Source organism: Pipra filicauda, unplaced genomic scaffold, assembly GCF_003945595.2.
Source record: "Pipra filicauda isolate LSUMZ 115617 unplaced genomic scaffold, ASM394559v2 scaffold446_size559374_pilon, whole genome shotgun sequence".
Taxonomy (NCBI): domain Eukaryota; kingdom Metazoa; phylum Chordata; class Aves; order Passeriformes; family Pipridae; genus Pipra; species Pipra filicauda.
The window spans coordinates 86366-104983 of record NW_024104583.1 but is presented as its reverse complement, the minus strand read 5'-3'; the positions used below and the strand labels follow the sequence as shown (position 1 = coordinate 104983).

The following is an 18618-nucleotide window of genomic DNA, read 5'->3' as shown; positions in this document are numbered from 1 at the left end:
ACCCCCCCGGTGTTCGGAGAGCCGAGGGGGGAATTTATCTCACAAACTGCCGGGATCGGCCTCTGCCTGAACTCGGGAAGCAAATATTTACTCGGAGGAGAGGCAGGAGCTCTGCCCTGGGATTGACAGGGAGCTGAACAGGAGCCAGAGTGTGCCCAGGGGGACAAGAAGGCCAATGGATCCTGGCCTGGCTCAGGAACAGGGTGGCCAACAGGGCCAGGGAAGTGATTCTGCCCCTGGACTCAGCGCTGGGGAGGCCACCCCTGGAGTGCTGTGTCCAGTTCTGGGCCCTCAGCTCAGGAAGGACATGGAGGGGCTGGAGCAGGGCCAGAGAAGAGCAACAAGGCTGGGGAAGGGACTGGAGCACAAGTGCTGTGAGGAGAGGCTGAGGGAGCTGGGGGGGCTCAGCCTGGAGAAGAGGAGGCTCAGGGGAGACCTCCTCACTCTCTGCAACTCCCTGACAGGAGGGGGGAGCCAGGGGGGGGTTGGTCTCTTTTCCCAGGCAACCATCAGCAAGACAAGAGGGCTGGGTCTGCAGCTGTGCCAGGGGAGGGTTAGGTTGGAGATCAGGAAGAATTTCTTTGCAGAGAGGGTGCTCAGCCATTGGAATGGGCTGCCCAGGGAAGGGGGGGATTCTCCATCCCTGGAGGTTTTTAAGCAGAGCCTGGATGTGGCATCAGTGCCATGGGCTGGGAACCACGGCGGGGTTGGATCAAGGGTTGGACTGGATGATCTCGGAGGTCCCTTCCAACCCAGCTGATTCTGTGATTCTGGAGGGAAGGCACGGGACAAATGGGACAAATGTTCTCCCAAAGGCAGCGAGGGAGGGGCAGGACCAGCAGAAACCTCAGCTCTGCCTCTGACTGGAGCCCCAACTGCCAAACTCAAAAACCATTTCAAACCACGCTGGGAAACGTTCATTATTCACTCAAAAAGGTGAGCACAGCTGGGTAGAGCAGCTTCGGGGTTTGGTTGGGTTTTTTTCCCCCCAACCTTTAAAATGCTTTAAGCTCTGCAGTGTGGGTGTTAATGCAAAGCACTCAGCCTGTCACTCTTCATCCCCGTGTCACTTATGTGCATTTACATCACCCACCCTGAGCAACCTGTGTGTAAAGTGTAGACTCCCCCCCTGAATTAACCTGTACACATATTTAGTGTGTGGTACTGTGTCATATTTCCCTTTTACACAGAGCTTTCAGTTGTCTGCAGCACGTGGCACTCAAAACTTCAGCAATATTCTGAGTGTCAGAGCTGTCAGGATGATTAACAAGAGGCATTTGAAAAGAAAACAGGAGGTAGTTAAGACCTGCTCTTGGAATATGATTTATGGAGGTGTTTTATGGCAGAACCACGACTCTGAGACAAAACCAGCACACATTCAGAAACCTGAAACCAGGGGGTGCTGGGCCAAGCACATTGATTTTTGCTACAAGATTCCGCCCTTTTATTTGGCAAAGTTAGTTAAAGTCAATGAGGAACGATAAAGAATATTGTCCTTTTAAAGACAAGGAACATTTAGGGGAGAACTCAGCCCTGGCCATTCCCAGGATTTCTCCTGGAGCCCAGCAGGTGATTTCTGGCACTGAGTGATGAGCTGGATGCCAGTGGGTGGGAATGGTTATATGGAAAACCCTTAACTTAAGAAGCATTATTGGACAAGAATTGATTCCCAGTGGGTTTGTTTCCTTTCTATAAAGTCTCTTTACCAGGGGACTCCAGCAGAAAGGCCCCTGTACCTGCCCCAGCCCTTCCCAAAGGAGAATTGCCACCAATTACCAGAGCACAGCTACAGACACTTCTGGAACAAGCAGGATTTTCCCACTCTGTATTTTGGTAAACATTAAAAAAAAAAAAAAGGATGAATGGAAGGAAAAACCCTCCGTGCTTAAAACCCCGGGGGAGAGCAGGAAATTGTGCAAAGCACAAATTACAATTGTGCAAAGCAGCTGTGAAAACATTGCCCCTGACTCACAGCCACCTTCCCCCTCCCCTTTGTCCCAGCGCATTTACCTTGCAGGGGGTTGTGGTTGGTGGTGTTCCAGCAAGTGGGGCCTGATTTACTGAGCTGGAATTGCCCTGAAATGGAACATTGGAGAGGAGCAGGTTCCTAAACAGTTTAAGGGTCTGTCTGTTCTGAAAGAGGAGTCGGTCACGTTTGATGAGCAAACGTTTTAGAGATCAGGAGATGGAAAATGACTGTATTTGGGTGTGACTCAACCTGCTCGAGTCAGAGAGGCTGAAGGGGGAGCAGAGATATTGGCTTTTGCTGAGAGAGACCCAAGGCACACCATGTTCCAGGTCACAGAGGGAGTCACTCACACTTCCCCCCTCACCCCACTCTCCTCCAGCCCCAGCTGCTCTGCCCCGAGTTCTCTGCCCCTCTCCACCTGCTGTGTTTCCCCATCCTTTATCACCTCTTGCTGAAGGCAGAATTCACACTGGATGGTCTGTTCTGTTCCCTCTCCAGCTCTCCATCCTCCCACCCCTCCCCACCATCCTTCCTCCCTGTCACATCCACATCAGGAGTGCAATTGGAAAGGGGATCTCCGAGGAGCTGCCTGTCAGACCTGTCTGCTTGGAGATCAGCTCTGCTGCTTAAAGTGGGGAGGAATGATTCCTGGGAGGAAATATTGCTATATTGCTGTTAAGCAGAGCAACTCTATCCAGCCGGTGAATATGACAGAGATCTATCAAAATAAATAAGAAATAAATATTAAGCCATCAAGCCTTACAAGACCACTTGGGTAGCAGGGGAGAACAAGGCTCAGAATATAAAGGGGATTTATTTTTTAACAGATAGAAGCAGCTACGTGCAGAACAGCCCAGGGAAGTTTCCGTGGGCTGGGGCTGAAATACCAACGTGTTCCTGAGGCACCTCCAGGTAAAGGGCACGTGGAGATGAATATGCATTTTAAGCACCCCACAAACCCAATTACAGTGCTGGGGCATCAAGTGGCAGGGATGGATGTCCCAGTATGGCATCCAGGAGCCAGCAGCTGCTCCTGCTGTCCTTGGGGAGGGACAGTCTTGGGGAGGGACAGTCTCCTGCCCTGCTCATACCTGGCAGCCCCCCCAGATCTCTGCAATTCCTGCACCTTTTAGCTCCCATTAGAGATCTTGGCTTTCCTGTTTTCATCTCCACCCTTTGGACAAGCCCCTCCTGGAAGCTGCAGGGAATCAGAGCAATCCAGTGGCCAGCACAGCCTTTCACACAGGGAGCTGGGAGGTGAACCCACAAATGAACAGCAGCAATTTCCCAGCCAGTTCCCCACAGCACAGCACTGTTTGAAGAGGAATTGCTGCTGTCTTGACTCCCCTTTGCTGCAGAACACGCTCTTGGCTTCTGGAGCAGAGACCTGTGCAGAGGCACAGAGAGGCTGTGGGTGCTCAACCAGCCACATGTCCACGGGAGAAAGATGAAAAAGAAGCAAGTGTTTGATCCTTCAAGTGGATAAAATGGCACTTCCTGCACCAAGAACGTCAGAGAAAAAGCAACAGCCCATAAGACAAAAGCCAGGCTTGAAGGATGGGGAGACCAACACAATCTAATCTGTCTTTGGTCAGTAAACAAACCCAGAGAGAATGGGTTTGCAGCGTGTTGACAATGTTCTGGCAGTTCATTAATCCCAGCAAAATCTCTCCAAAGCTACTGATGCATGGATTCCATTTTCAAATTTCTCATTAGTTCCTCTTTATGGATTAAATGCTGATGTTCACGAGTGAGTGCACACAGCTTCAGCTGATGGATGTAATTGGGTTGTAATGGATTTTAGCTGCTGTTCCCTCTGATCCAGCCAATTTGAAAGGCAGCATCACTGTGTTCTCCCCAGCTCTCTGTGGGGAATGAGAAATTGAAACCTGCAAGATGGAATTTATCAACTTCCATAAAGTTCTCTCCGACCATCATCAAACTGCTCAGCTCCTCATTGTCATTCTACCCCCAGACTCTGGTCGGGCCATCAAAATATTAAAGTGCATCTGAAACAAGTAGAGTTGATCCTTCAATATTCTCTTTGTCCTCAGCATTGATTTAGGTGCTGTAAATATTACCCAGCCCAGGGTGGCATTAACACAGCAAGAGCTTAACAGAGGGAACACAAAGTGGTGTGAAAGGGTTTAAAGGCTGGAGAACTTCCTCCCTCCAGTTTTTAATACACCTGTATCTCAACAGATAAACAGATAAGTGATTTGCTGTCACTATGGGACCAGTGGGAAAAACAGCTTCACCCTTCCTCCCCCTCCCCAAACAGCAGCTGACTTGCTCTCAGCTTCAACCCAGCCTTGGCCAGCCAGAGGGATGTGGAATGGTGAGGGAATTCCCTCAGGGGAATGTGGAACACCAAGGGCACAGGCACATAAACCTCTGGAAATACAAGGATTTTAGAAAACCACAAAAAAAAAAAAACCCCTCATATCTTGAGCTGGAGGAGAAACTGGGTGTGACTATCCTGGGAGAGAAGCAGTGGCCAAGGCCAACCAGAGCTGGGAAGGGGATTTAGGGAAAGGATCCCACTGCTGGTTTGCTCTAAGAAGCCCCACAGGACTGCAGAATATCCTCCTGGGATGTAATTCCTCTAAAAGCTGAGGGAGCAAAATGTTTCTTGAAAGAGATCCAGGTTTTAGCTTCCAGACACCCTGTCACTACAGACATCCAGCCTGGGAACACCCCAAAGTGTGTCCGTGGAGCTCCACAGTCCCCTCCACGGCAGCACTCCTGCAGGAGAGCTCGGGGATGCTTTTCCAAAGGTTTCTCCAGCGGCACGGGCTGAGCTGCCTGGAGAATGTCATTGCTGCACAAAGCCCTGAGCTCTGCACACAGAGCCAGGCCCAACCAGCATTTTCATGGTCCTTAAATGTGCCATGAAGAGCCCAACCTGTGCAGGGGATGGAGCTGCCACGGCCCCACTGCCCCAGAGCTGCTCCCTCTTTATTGCCTCCGACTGCCTTTGCCTCGGGCCCATCAGCTGAGCCATCCCAGCTTCCCTGAGCCAGCTCCCTGCCCTGGCAGCTGCTGCCACCACCAAACCCACCCTGGCAGCACCATCCTGCCTCCCTTCCCCATCCTGGGCCAAATTCCATAATGGCTGCAAGTGAAAACTTAATTATTGACTTCAGTGGAGGGGTCGGTGCCTGGAACAGGGAGGGGTTTGACCTGCTCCAGGACTGGCCACAGGATCCCAAAGTGATTATAAAAGCCCAGTAAGACAGACTTTAAATTTCTTAGTTTTACTGCTGTTATTATTAGAGCCCCCATTTCCATGCCATGAAGGTGTTTAGAGGCTGGAATATCAACTAAATGATGCAGCATTTCAGGACAGACAGCCCTTGCCCTGGCAGCCAGTGCTCAGCTGTCACTCCCTCACACAGAGGGGCTAAACCTGCTTGCTGGGCTTAGTTGGAACAAACTTCCAACTGGTTAAAATGTTCAGAAATAAAATTTAACCCAAAATTAGCTGAGTTTCAGCAAAGAACTGAAACAGGGGGTTGTGTGCCTGGGAACAACCTAAGCAAAGTGGTGGCTTGGGCAGGGCTAAACTCGAGTGTAAAACACCTCCCCTCCCTTCCCTGCTGCTGGCCCACAAAGGCCTTCTCATTTATTATCACTGATTCTCTCCACCAAAATCTCCTGTACACCTTTAATTAAATTATTGCAGTCCTTTGGTGGATTATGCATAAATCTTCATTTGTTTGCTTTATTAGCATTCGATCTGGTTTGTTGTTTTTTTGTTGTTTTTTTTTTTTAATTGCAGAACTGTTCCCCCCTCAGGCAGCAAAGCAATATAGCTCAGCTAAAGCAGGGGTTTGGGAAGGGTAGTCAATTTGATTAACATCACTGTCAATATGATGGATGGAAATCCTCTCAAATGAGTCGCCCAATACCTCGAAATCATCGCTGGAATATTCCTTTCATTAGGACACAAGTGATAGATTCACTTTAGAACCACGTTGGCCTGCCCCAGGTTTCCCTTAACACGGGGAAATACAGAGGCTTTGTCTCCAACACTTTGAAATCCACGTCTCAAACCTTTTTATTTCCCTGTCTGACGCACGAGTCTTAATATCCCTGTCTCAGATTTGCCAAAACACTTCGCCTCTGTTTCCACCAAACTGCTTTTCATGGCTGGAGGGAGCCCAGAGCCCCAGAATCTCCTGTTCTCCCTCTCAATTCAGCAGCATTTACTTGCATTATGAGGAGGAACAAAACAATCACCAGTGGTGGTTTTTCCTCCAAGTGAGGCACGTTCCAAATGAGGTCTTGGGGCACTTTGGCAAACCAGCCTCAAAAAATGAGGAGGGATTACAGGTCAGGTTCAGCACAGAAACTCCCAGGAGCTTTAGACACTCATTGAAGGGTTCAACCACTGCCTCTTTGAAAGAGCAGAGACAGAGAGACTGAGAAAAGAGAAAGTAGGTGTGTGTGGTGAAAGGTGGCAATTCTTGCACTTTCCCAGAGTAATGCTGTATTACTTTCAGTGAGACACTGCATATAATTAACCACCAAGAAAAGAGACCTTCCTCCCCTTTTTTTTCGCCCTCTTTTGTCTTTTTAATTAAATTATCTCCCGTTCTCAGTGATGCTGCCATTATTCTACACAATGTGTGTTCATTAGAAATGCACTTACACTTATCATATCTTGATTTATCAGCTCTTCCCCTCATTTCCACGCTCTGGATTAACAGGCCCTGGGACAGAACACACTGAGGGAGTTCAGAGGAGCCTGGGAGAGGCTCCAGCCTCAACAACCCCACACGGAGCCCTTCACAGAGCCCACACATGAGTGTACTACAACCATTGTCTGAAGCCCCAGGCACCCTTTTTATGGGTGTCTGGAGCCTTTTCTGTGGAGCAGTTTAATTCTGTGAGTGATTCAACCCTCTGGCTGGGTGGGCTGATGGGACCCTGCAGTGGGAAACCGAAGTCCCTTTGGAATTCCCACCAGGCCACTGACACAGGCAGGGAAATAAGAACTTCTCGTTCCAGAACGAGCAAAAAGAAGCTCCTGGAAGGAAATGAGTGTCTCCCCAAAATCCAGGCAAATTTAAAGCTGGGAAGCAGAACTTCCTCGGTGCAGGGCAGGATGGAATTTTCCCTTTCAGAGTTTTACCTGAAAGACGTTTTTTCCACCCTAAGGTGGAAAATACACTTGGGATAAAAGAACCACAACAGAACCTTCTAACGCCAGCAGAACTCCCAGAGGGGAGTTCAGACAACCCAAGGACTCACCCTGCTCCCTCTCAAGCCCTCTTTGGCCTTGCTGGGGGCGAATCCCTGCAGCAGGAACCTGCCCCTGGGCAGAGGCATTGGCAGGGAGGGCGTCTGGCAGGTCCAGCCTCACCCGGGCTCGGCTCTCCAGGCACAGCCAGGTTTCCATGGAGAGCAGGCAAGAGGATTCCAGCTCCTGGGAGCAGAACTGGCAGGATTCTGGGAGGTGATGAGCAGCTGGGTGAGCACTGTGGAGCTCACAGTGATGTGATCAACTGATGTGGAGCTGGCAGGGTCCCTCCAAAGCTCCAGAGTGTCCCAGGCTCCCCCCACCCTGTGCTGTGCAGAGCAGGGAAGAACATCTTCAGGCATCTGCAGCCTCCAGCCACTCTGCAGCGACAGGATTTGTTGGAGGGCAGAACTGACAGGCAGGGAACAACAATCTCGTATTGATATGGGCTCCCTGAGCAGTGATGGAAGGCAGGGTGAGTGCCTGTGACAGGCAGGGGCTGCGGGATGTGTCGGAGGCTCCACGGAGCAAGCCAGGCTACAAATGAAGAGACACGGACATGGCACAGCAGATAAAGATGTAAGTAGGTCAAGCATCGCTTTCTCAGGATGGGAGTGACATTTTGGCCTTACACAAAACAGGAGTCATCTGTTATTATTTGGTTTGAGCCCATTAAACACGCTGGCTGCCACCAGCAAAGCCATTTGTATTAAAATCACCCTGATGATTCGGGCGCTCAGCGCTCTGCTTGCTCTACAAGGTTATTAATTATGCACCCAATTTGACAAAGATAATAACACTCACCTGGCTGCAAGGGGGAAGGGGAGGCTGGAGGGTTACTGAGCTGCTTCTGTTGGGGAGATCACACACACTGGGGCTGTTTGTCTTGAACAGATGAACAAGGAGCACATAAACACACCCATGGCAGTGAACAGCTCTGCAAACCCTGCACTGCTGGTTCCCTGCACAGGCTGCAGCACAGGGGGCTGAGGAGCCAAGGAAAAATGCAGTGAGCAGGTGGAATCAGTGCCTGGGTGTTAAACACTGAGTGAAGGTGATGGTGCCTGTGCAGCCAACTGCAAGCACTGCAGCCTTAAACAAACCCACAGCGCTCCACAAGTGGCTGCAAAGCCACTTCCCCACCTAACCCTGGCCCCCCCAGGTGCCAAAATTCAGAATTCAGCCATGTCTAAACCACACCAAGGGTTATTATTTCTTTATATCTAGGCCAAGAGCCTCTTTGTACAGATGCTTTAATTCGTTTGCAGTCCAAAGGATGTATCACTTGGGGTATTGATTTATTTCTAAACAGATGTAACAACTTTCTAGGCAGAGATGCTGAAATGAGTAGGATAAATCAATTGAGAATATTTTTTCTGCATGTCATAAACCAGTTTTGCATTCCATAGAGGCCCAGGGTGGTTTTGTCCAATGGATTATTCTTTTCATTAGTGTCCCATCAAAGCCAGACCAACCAGCTGACTGTTTTCCCCTCCACCCACCCCAAGAAAGTTAAATGCTTAAAATAACTGCTGATAGAAATGGTAATTCAGAGCCTATTGTTTTTGATAATTAGCATATTAAAGGAAGTCAGCTAGAGGAAAATATCCATTTATTAAGAATAATGAACCTTGCCTCTCCCTTAAATACTTCAGGATTAAAGACTCCCAAGGCAAAGAGAATCTGCAGACAAGAGCAGTTCATGGGGCCTGGGGTTCCTCCCCAAAATGATTTCCCAAACCACTGGAAAGGCCCAGCATGAAGAAGTTTCTTCACTGGCCACACTCCTCCCAGGCATTGCTGCTTTAATCCAGCCACTCTTGATTCAAGTCCTACCCATTTAATCCATGGATATGTTTTCCAGACAAGGTGAGGGGTTTTTTATGCTGGATACATATGGCACACACACAGCTGAGCCTCCTCACTGCCAGAGCCACAACCAGCAGGTTTTGGAGATCAGATGAATCCCAGACCTCTCCCTTCCCAGGATTCCTTTTGCTCTGCCTGGTGTGCATCAGAAATGGTGCTCCTGTTGCTAATGGAAATCACTGCTGGAAGAACTGGCACCGTGACAATAAATCTTTTATCACTGCAAGCTTAAATGGTGACTGAAATCATTCATGAAGCAGTTTTATTTAAAAGTTGATTATTCAATTGAAGTCGATTTCAGTGACCTCATTGGAGCCTGAAAAGATTTACAGGGGAGCTGAGCACAGTCACAGGGGCCTTGATGACTTCATAGAGCTGCAGACATCAATTGTCTGTGACTCACAGAACTTCTCCCAAATCCCTCTGCTCCCTCGCTCTGAACCAGACCTCAAACCCCATCTCAGACATGCAGGATTGCTGGAGATACCAGCAAAAGATAAATGCAGGGTACCAGGACTCTTGGAGAGAGAAAAAAGAGAATGAATTAATGGATTCAGCCAATGTAAGCAAAATCAAGATCTGGCTCTGTGACTCTTCATCAGCAATTCTTTTCTGGTGTGACAGAGACAGATGGGCTGTTTGGGAAAGGGATTTTTAGAGGAGGAAGAGGAAAAAAAATACATTTGACCCAAGTTTTGCAACAAAACGTCAAGCAAAGGTGGGGGAAGAGAAAGACATGAGTATAAAATGATCCTGGGTGTGATGATCCTGGGCTGGGATGATCCTGGGTGTGATGATCCTGGGTTGTGTGATGATCCTTCCTCCCCTCCCCTAAATCCCTCACCTCTCAAGCACCCTCAGGAGCATCAATATGATCATTACCAATTATGTAACAGGGGAGAAGAAGAGATGAATAGCTCAGGCTCGAGATCTCCTCAGGATTTATCACCTTGCACGTCCCCGTCTCCATCGGGAAACTGTCACTGGGAGGCACGGGGAGGTGGGAGCTGCAGCTCTGTGCTGATCCTGAGACAGTTATTCTTTATCAACAAGTGAAAAATGGGTGGAAATCCATCTGGGTGTTTGTCTCTGTCATTAACACAGCACAGAGATGAGCCCTTTCATAAATCACTTCTTGGGCCCTCGGAACCGCAGGAGGGTTTGGGTGGGGAGGGACCCCTCTGTGCTGAGCAGGGACATCTCCAACTGCATCAGGTTGCTCAGAGCCCTGTCTGATCTTACTGACCCCAGAAGGACCAAAAATACCCACAACAGCCTTCCCAGGGAAGATCTGTTGCTGTTTTTTTCATGTATTTCCAGCTCGTGCCCAGAGGAATCCAAGAGGTCCCTGCAAATTCCACTGTGGGAGCTGTGAGACAGGAGTCACCTGAGGAGCCAAACCACTGCTGGGAGGGGGAGAAACACCTCAGTTATGCCCTTTGGATACAGTAAAAATAACAAAACCAGTTCACTTTGGGTGTATTAATTTTGGCCTGAATAAACCACCTTTACCCTCTGACACCTGCTCTCAAACATTAGGATACAAATCTTAAAAGAACTCTGGAGTTTCTCAGGGTCTGGCTTCTTGAGGACATAAATTTACCCAAAGTATCATCTGAGGGACGAATTAACAATAACTTCCTCTCCAGTCCAATTAAAGGTTGTGTGAATGACTGAGGGATGAGTTCATGTCCAGGGTAGCACTGGTTGAATATTTCATTAATCTCACCTCAAAATAAACGTAGGCCATAATGAAAAAGACAGCTCACTTCAAAAAAATCATTATTTTTATCGACATAAAAAAACTTTCTGCCCCTTTTCTTCCCTCCCCCTGTGGTTTTTTACCACGTTAAGAATTCAAATTGCAGAGAGAATTACTGGGACCAATTTAGGGCCATTTCAGCTCAAGGGGCACAGTGGGGTCCATCCAGTGCCATTGTCCAGCTCCTTCCACACGTGGAGCTGCTCAAGGCTCCCACAGGGCTGGGAAAGGGAAGGGGCCAAATCCTGGGGGGGCTGAGCTGATGTGCCCACGCTGAGCTCTGCTATTTAAAGAGGTGGATTTCAGGCACTGCAAAACCCCTGGGAGAATCAAGAGGCATTTGCCAGGCAGGTTTAACTCTCAGGTGCGGCCCTGCCTTGCCAATAAATGTCCCTGTTTTCCCTGAAATAAGGATTTATTTTTCTCTCATGCAAAGAAGGAGAAAGGTTAATGAGGAGTCAGGATCTCTTTATACACCAACTTATCTTCCAGTGCTCTGCCTTCCCTCGCAGCAGTTCAGACACAGCAGCATCCTGGATGTATGAAAACTGCTTTATTTCCAGTAATTAGAGAAACTAATGAATCCAAACACCACAAAAGGTCCAAATCTATCAGGGCTGTCTGCTTCCAATTTGTAGCAGGCTCGGCGTGCTCGGAGACGCCGAAGAGCAAATTGCATAATTAGGAAAAGGTTAGGGAGTTTTTGTGCAAGGAGTTTATTCAAAGCAATGACTAACACCTGCTGGCACATCCCAAGCCTTTTGTCACCTTGTGTTTTTCCAGCTCAACACACAAGAGTTGGGTCAAAAAGGCTCCAAGCCACGATGTCACAACTGCAGCTCCCCGGTTTTCCACCTCCCTGCTCGGGTGGCTGAGGACTGCCAGGAAAAGCTCCAAGGAATGAGGGGGAATTCTTGAGGCAATATTCCAGTTGCAAGGGAAGTTCCCCCCCCCCCCAAAAAAAAATTCGGGAGCCCCACACTGGAATTGCAAAGGACACGTGTTGGTGTCAGAGGGGTGGAACCACCAGAGCCGATTTTCCGCCGGTTTATGGCCACGGGAAGTTTAATTTGCAATTTGGTTTAATTATTCCTAATACACTCGATGTTCCAATAATTAGCTTCTGCAGCAGCGTGGGGGGAAAATCTGATTTATCTGTTTACTTCCATCTTTAGCTGTTCAGTGAGCTGTTCTGTCCCCTGCTCTGGAACCTCTTCACACAGGCATTGAGAACTGCAGAACAAACCCTCGCCTTTGCAGCCTGCCCAGAGCTGGCAGAGCCAGGCTGCTCTCAGGGCCTTCTCCTCTTTACTTTTAGTGCCTGTTTTCCAGAGGAGAATCTTCTCCTGCCCACTGCTGGGGACAGAATCATCCGTGAGAGCCCCAGGAAAAGACCTGAGCAGTCCTAAGAAGTGTGAGCTGCTGCCTCTGAGGGAATCTCTCACTGACCAGCGTGATCCAGAACTGCTGATCACAGCTCTTCCTACCAACCAAACCCTGATCCCTTCCAGGCTGCCAAGCCTTTGCAGATTTTCGTGGCATTTTGTACAGGCAGAGTCCGTGTTTTGTGGGAACCAGCTGAAGAGTTTTGTTCATTCACCTTTCAGAAAGAGCCCTGGGTGAGCTCAGTGTCCACCCACCAGGAATCCACAGGGATGTTCCACTTGTGACAACTCAATTCCAGCAGCTGGGTTTCACTGCCTGCTCCCCACGTGCCAAACCATCCCTGTCCCTGTGCACCCCACAGCACAAGAGCTGCATGTTATTAAAACCCAGGGCTGGGGAGATAATCTGTTCACAGCTCCTTCCTCCTCCCCTCCTCCCTTCCCATCCCCTTAGAAACAGCTCTTCTCCACAGTAAATAAACTTAGAAAGCCTTATCATTAATTCTATTTAGGCCTAATATGTCATAAAGGCAGGAAAGCAGGCCGTTTTCCTCTCTGCTGGGGCACAAAACATGGATTAACTATTCCAACCAGAGCTGTGAATGATTTATTAATTCAATTTTGGAGTGTGTGACTGTCACATCATATAAGTTCGTTACAGGAAGAGTCTCTCTGAGGGCTCCTCTCCTCTTTTTAAACCGTCTGACTGACATTTCACACCCTCACAACCACAGCCATCCATCTCCTCACTGCTGCTCCTGTGCCACACAGGGGTGACACCACTTTGTCCTGCCCGTGGGAGAGGGTTTGTGTGGGATGTGTGGGATGAGGGAGAGCCCTGGTGGCTGCTGAGCCACGGCAGGGATGCTCCAAGCAGGCCCTGTGCTCAGATTTAGGGACTAAATTTAGCTCTGTGTGGAGCTTGTGCTCAGATTTAGGGACTAAATTTAGCTCTGTGTGGAGCTGGATTGTCCAGGGTGATGTCCAGGTTTGGTTTTTTTTTTTTTTTTTAATTTTTAATATCACCTCTTTCATTTCTTCCTGCCTGTAAATAAATAAATAAAACCTTGTTCCCACAAATATGAAAAAAAAAAAATAATGTGTGGAACCAGCACTTCCCCCCTGGTTATGGACCAGTTTGAATGGAGGTGCTTGGAAAAGTTTGCTTCAAAATTTTTCACTTGTTGATGTAAAAGGGGTGTTTCTGTTCAATGAATGTCAATAAAATTTAGAAAAATACCTTCTGCAAAGAGTTCCCCTGGTGGAGAGAATTTCAAACACCAGCTCACCCAGCAGAGGATTCAACTTGTAACCAGAACACCCTCAGAGACTGGAACACCAGGAGAAACACAAACTATTTCATTTGCTCTCCCCCACCTAACACAGACCTTCACAGTTCATTCATTTACCCCTCTGAAAAACCCTCATCTACCAAGATTCTCATCCCAAAGGGAGCCCTGTCCCGGTTTGAAGGCTGGTTTGTTCCACTGGACACCAGCCACGCCATTATGTCCCATTTGCACCTCTCTTTCTTTTAGTTTATTCCATTAATTTTTTACTCTGCCTTTCTTTACCAGATTAAGGAGCTCTTCCACCCCTCAACTCCCCCTGAAACCCAACCTTGTTCCATTTTTAGACCCGGGAACTCTCGTTTCGTCCCAAAATAAAAACAAATAAACCCCGTTCCGAGGGACAGAAGGACACGAACAGCAAAGCAAACATTCAGTAACAGCTGTGAAATGCTGCTTTGGGGCTGGGGAGCCTCTCCATCCTGGAATTCCGTGTTCACCACCCCTGTTCCAGGCAGTGTTTGCCAGCCCAGCCCTGCAGGGCTCCTCTGGAACTCGTATTTCCTCCCTGCAGACGACAGGGTCAGTCCTGTCACAGGGCTCTGGCTCCAGCCAGCCCGACACAGCCCTGCCCTGCTCTGGGGACAGGGCTGGCCAGAAAACCTCCGGGAGATGAATCAGCTCCTCTGTGCCATGGGGAGGTGGGAAGGAGCCTCCTCGAGGTGTCTGTGCCACTGAGGGACCATCCCCAGCCTCCTGGGCAGCTGGAACACGGGAAGAGACACCCCTGGAACCCCCCCTGGGCTTTCAGGAGACTGGAGTCTTGTCCCCTCCTCCTCCTCAGGGAGGAGTGGCTGCATTTGTGGGGCTGGGATGGAGGAATATGGGATGTGGGGCTGGGATGGAGGAATATGGGCTGTTGGGTCACCCACCACGAATTCTTTGTGGTGTGGCCCTGACCCTCGGCTAAAAAGGGGCAGTGGGAAGAGCTGGGTGATGGAACCCCCAAAATAAAGCTCAGGTGGTCCCTGTGACTCTGCACTGGCACAGCTGCCCTGCTGCAAACTGTGTCCCTGCCAAAGCTGGGGGAGCTGGATGTGCCAGGGCAATTCCTAAATCCAGCAACCACATTTTCTGGAGCTCTCTTGTCCAAGCATTTCTTCTGCCCCAAAAGATAAGCCTTGCCACAGTTGGGGTTTTTTTTTTTGCTTTATTATTTCCCATAATTCTGAGTGGTCCCAGTAATCAAGCCAGGAGGACACACTCCTTCCCCTCCTGCAGATAATTAAATGGATGTTTCCAATGCCCTGCTCTATTTATGCTCCTCTCTACACGGTGAATTAATGCTGAAGCTGCCCAGGTTCCCCTCTGAACAAAGGAACAGCACAGAGCAATCGATTTGTATCTGGTTCCATTGTACATGGATCTAAGTTGGAGTGTTTATCTCTGAATTATACAGGAATGGAGGGCTACACAACTTCAAAAAATAAAATTGTGGCATAAAATCTTTTCCCTGCTTTGCAAAAGCACAAGTGAAGGCAGAAGGTTTTTTAAAGCAGAGCAGAGGGACCTTAGAGGGGTGAGCAAAGCAGTTGTCACATTGCAAGAACATGAGAGGGACTTTAACAGTGACAAAAACAGTCCTGGCTCTGACTGAGCAACACCCAGAGCGGCAGCTGAGCTGTTCCAACAGCTCCCCAGCAGCTCCAGGGGCTCCTGGCTGGGGAACCCCATCCAGCAGACACTGGGACTGCAGCTCTCCCTGCCCTCACCCCTGGGCTCAGGCTGCTGGCAGCAGAGCAGCTCTTTTGTTCTTTGGAGGGTCCCTTTCTCTGGATGATCCCCGTGAACCGAGGCACTGCAGCCCCACCAAGCCCCTCCTCGCCCTCAGCCCCTCTGGGAGGCTCCTGGTGCTCGTCCATCCCAGGGCTGGGCTCCACTGCTGGGAGCAGAACCCAGGAGCCCATCCCTCCCCACTGGATCCTGTGCTGGAAAACACCAGGGAGGCCTCCCAGCTGAGCTCATCCCTCCTCCCTAACGCTCCTTCCAAGGGTTTATCTGCCTGTTGCCCCTGCTCCCGAGGTAACCATGGCAAACAAGAGCTCTGAGCGAGAGATTTTACACCCCAAACATCCCCTTTGCCACCCGAGGTCGCTTGGCAGCACTTCAGCAGTGGGTGCTGAGCCCTCTGAGGTTCAGCCACGTGGGAAATGCAGGAGGGAGAGGGGAAGGAGAGGATCGGGGGGAAAGGGGGAAGGCACAGGAATGAGAACGGCCCGTAATTTGTTTTGTTCTCACATTTATTCCCTGGGAATCAAAATACAGTAAGCTAAGGATCAGGAGTGCCAAAATATGAAAAGTTGTGAAAGACAGGCTAAATATAGGCACCATTTAACAGATGGGAAAGCTGAGACCAGGACAGGCCAGCAAGTGTAAACAGGGCTCTGTGACGACCAGGGGGAAGCTCTGTCAGTGCATCTTGACAGTCTTCCTCCTCCTTCAGTTTGCAGGCACAATTGATTCATGTTTCCAAACGTTTCCCTGCAAGTAAAAGCGATTTAGCCTGCTAAAAATAATGGGAAGACAGTAAGTAAGAGAAGTCTAAGTTGTCATGTTCAGCCTGAGAGCTGCAGCTGCTCCAGCAAATCCCCCAGACCTGGTGCTTTGCTCCAGGAGCTGCTTCCAGCCTGGAAAAATCTCACCTTACAAAACACTACCAGTGAAAAACTGGAGCGTTGGGGAAACGAGCTATTTCCCAGAAAGTTTATAGTAATAAAGAACCAGGTAACAAAGAGGCAAGAAACCATCAGATCCCTGGATATTCCACCTTATTAACGGGAAGGGTGGAAAAGGGAGAAACCAGAGCAGCTGCAGTCGGTGCATTGAGTCTGCTCAGGAAACCAGTCAGGTCTGTGCTCCCCTCAGTTTACTTTTCTGTGATAATAAAGGTTCTCACTGTTACTCAACGAGAATTCTGAATTGGTTCTCAGCTCAGCAGCAAAGAGAATTAAGAGTTTCTCCTTTCCCTATTGTTACCTGGCTTATCAGCTTCCCCACATCCAGGGCAGGCTGCACTGGAGAGCAGCAGCAAATAAATCCCCCTTATTAGTGAGAGACTGTTTGACAACCCCAAGCTTGACTTTGTCAGCTCAGAGTGGCTCCTCTTCCCATCGTTAAAAAGGCAGAAAATCTGCACTGTTCTGCCAAGCTGCCAGATCAGATTTGAGCAGCAGGACACGGAAAGCTGAAGAAGCCAGAGCTCGGGATCAGATCCCATTTGCTCTCTGCTCCTCAGCCCTCGTGTCACCTGCCCATCAGCTGCGTCTCTGGGCATGTCCTGAGCTCCCCAGGCAGCAATTTTGGACTTGTCAGCTCCCATATACCCTGTGCCAAGGGCAGGCACCCCGAGGGAGCAGGGAGAGGATCCAGGGTGGGCACAGCAGGCACAGGAACACCGAGGCAGCAGCAGCAGCATTTCTGTGCTCCAGTCGCCCCAAAAACAAGTGAACAACACACACCCCCTGCAGGGTTTGCCAAATGGGCCCGTGGGAAGGCAGTTCCTGGGAGCTGGTGGCAGCAAACAGCAGCACAGACCCACCAGCAGCAGGAAGGAGGGTTTCCACGGCTGCCCCCACCCTGCTCTGAGCACAGTCCTGCTGGTGAGAGATGGAGGAGGAAAAGCCTCTCGTGGTGGCTTCACGCTGTCAGAACAGCACAAAGAGTGCCCTGAAAGCAAACTGAGACCTGGCTAAAAACCATCAGCTGCCAGCACTGTGCCAGGACACGTGGAAAGAGCACAACTACCCCGCCCTGGTTGGCGTTTTTAGGGTGGAACCTCACTGTGCCTCAGTTTTGGGTTGGTAACACGAGCACAGCATCCCCCTCCTCCTGCAGGGGGGCTGCAGGGGCAGCCTGGGATGCAGGGAGCAGTTCTGGCTGCTGCTGCAGGGCTGCACCGTGGAAATGGCTGAAGATCCCACGGGGAGCAGGAAAAGCCACGGGAAGAGCCGGGTGGAGTGAGGCAGGAGCAGCAGTGAGGTGGTGCTGTAGGCACCAAGTGCTGCTCTGACAGATCCACAGCAGCAGTCCCAGCCCCTCCCAGCTGCCCAAAGGAATGGCAGGGCAAGCAGGGATCCTAAAGCAGCAGAAGGGAGGACACAGGGGATGGTCCTGGCCTCGGAAGGGAGATGCTGCTTTCCCCCCTGTGCTCTTTGCAGTAGCTCTCAGAACGGGGAATCATCTCCCTCCAGGTTTCCCTTGGTAAAACAGCAAATTCTGGGGATTTTTCAGACCTATAAGCATGTGGTAGACTACTTTTCTGGAAGACTAACTTCAGTACTGCTCCTTTTCATATGAGGGTCCCTCCTCTCCCTCCCAAACTTACCTATTCCTATTCTCAGCGTGCAGCAGTGCATTTAGCCACAGGCTGAGAAACCCCCTTCCCCTCTCCCCTTTCAGTCCTCCAATCTCAGGCTCTTAACATCTAATTTGAATCTCAGGCTTTTAAAATGTAATTTGAGCTACCAGGGATGGGTGTTTAGCTGCCATCCCCGACGAGGCAGGAGAAGACACCCAGCCCATTAGCCAGCATTGTGCTCAGCTCCCTGAAGACTGTGCTCAAAAAAAGGAAAAAAAAAAAGGAAAGTATAGACTTTTAAGGCTAATTGCTTCCAAAATACAGTCCCAATTCTCTCTTGTTATGGCCCCTCTAGGGATAAATTCAGTAAAATAACTGGTGGTATTTAGGTAGCTTACATTCAGCAGGCTGTGCAGGGAGAGTGTGGGAAACAGTCCCCAGGCACTGCTGTCACCCAGCTCTGCTGCTGCTCTGCCACCTCCCTGGCAGCCTCTTGGCAGGCCTGCTCCTCTCAGGCTGCACAAGGACCCACCTCCAGACCTGAAGTTGTTTCCCCTCTGCCACAGAAAACTCCCCCACGAGCCACTTTCCCTCCAACACTTGTTAAATCCACCAAACAAACACCACCCAGGAATGCACACCTTGGTTTGGAGCTCCAGGATCTCCATCACCCACTGCACAGGCTCCAGCTCCAGAGCCTGATGCAGAGCTCAGAAATCAATACTATTTGTGTGTGTGTGGG

The 18618-nt window shown here is 49.8% G+C and overlaps 1 long non-coding RNA gene across 1 annotated transcript; it reads left to right on the top strand.

The window, feature by feature from the left end:
* Positions 1–9506: 9506 nt before the first annotated feature.
* Positions 9507–10602, top strand: LOC113986073. Its single transcript, XR_005565232.1, has 2 exons — positions 9507–9645; positions 10404–10602. It is a non-coding gene; the product is annotated as an uncharacterized LOC113986073 (long non-coding RNA).
* The last annotated feature ends 8016 nt before the right edge of the window (positions 10603–18618 follow it).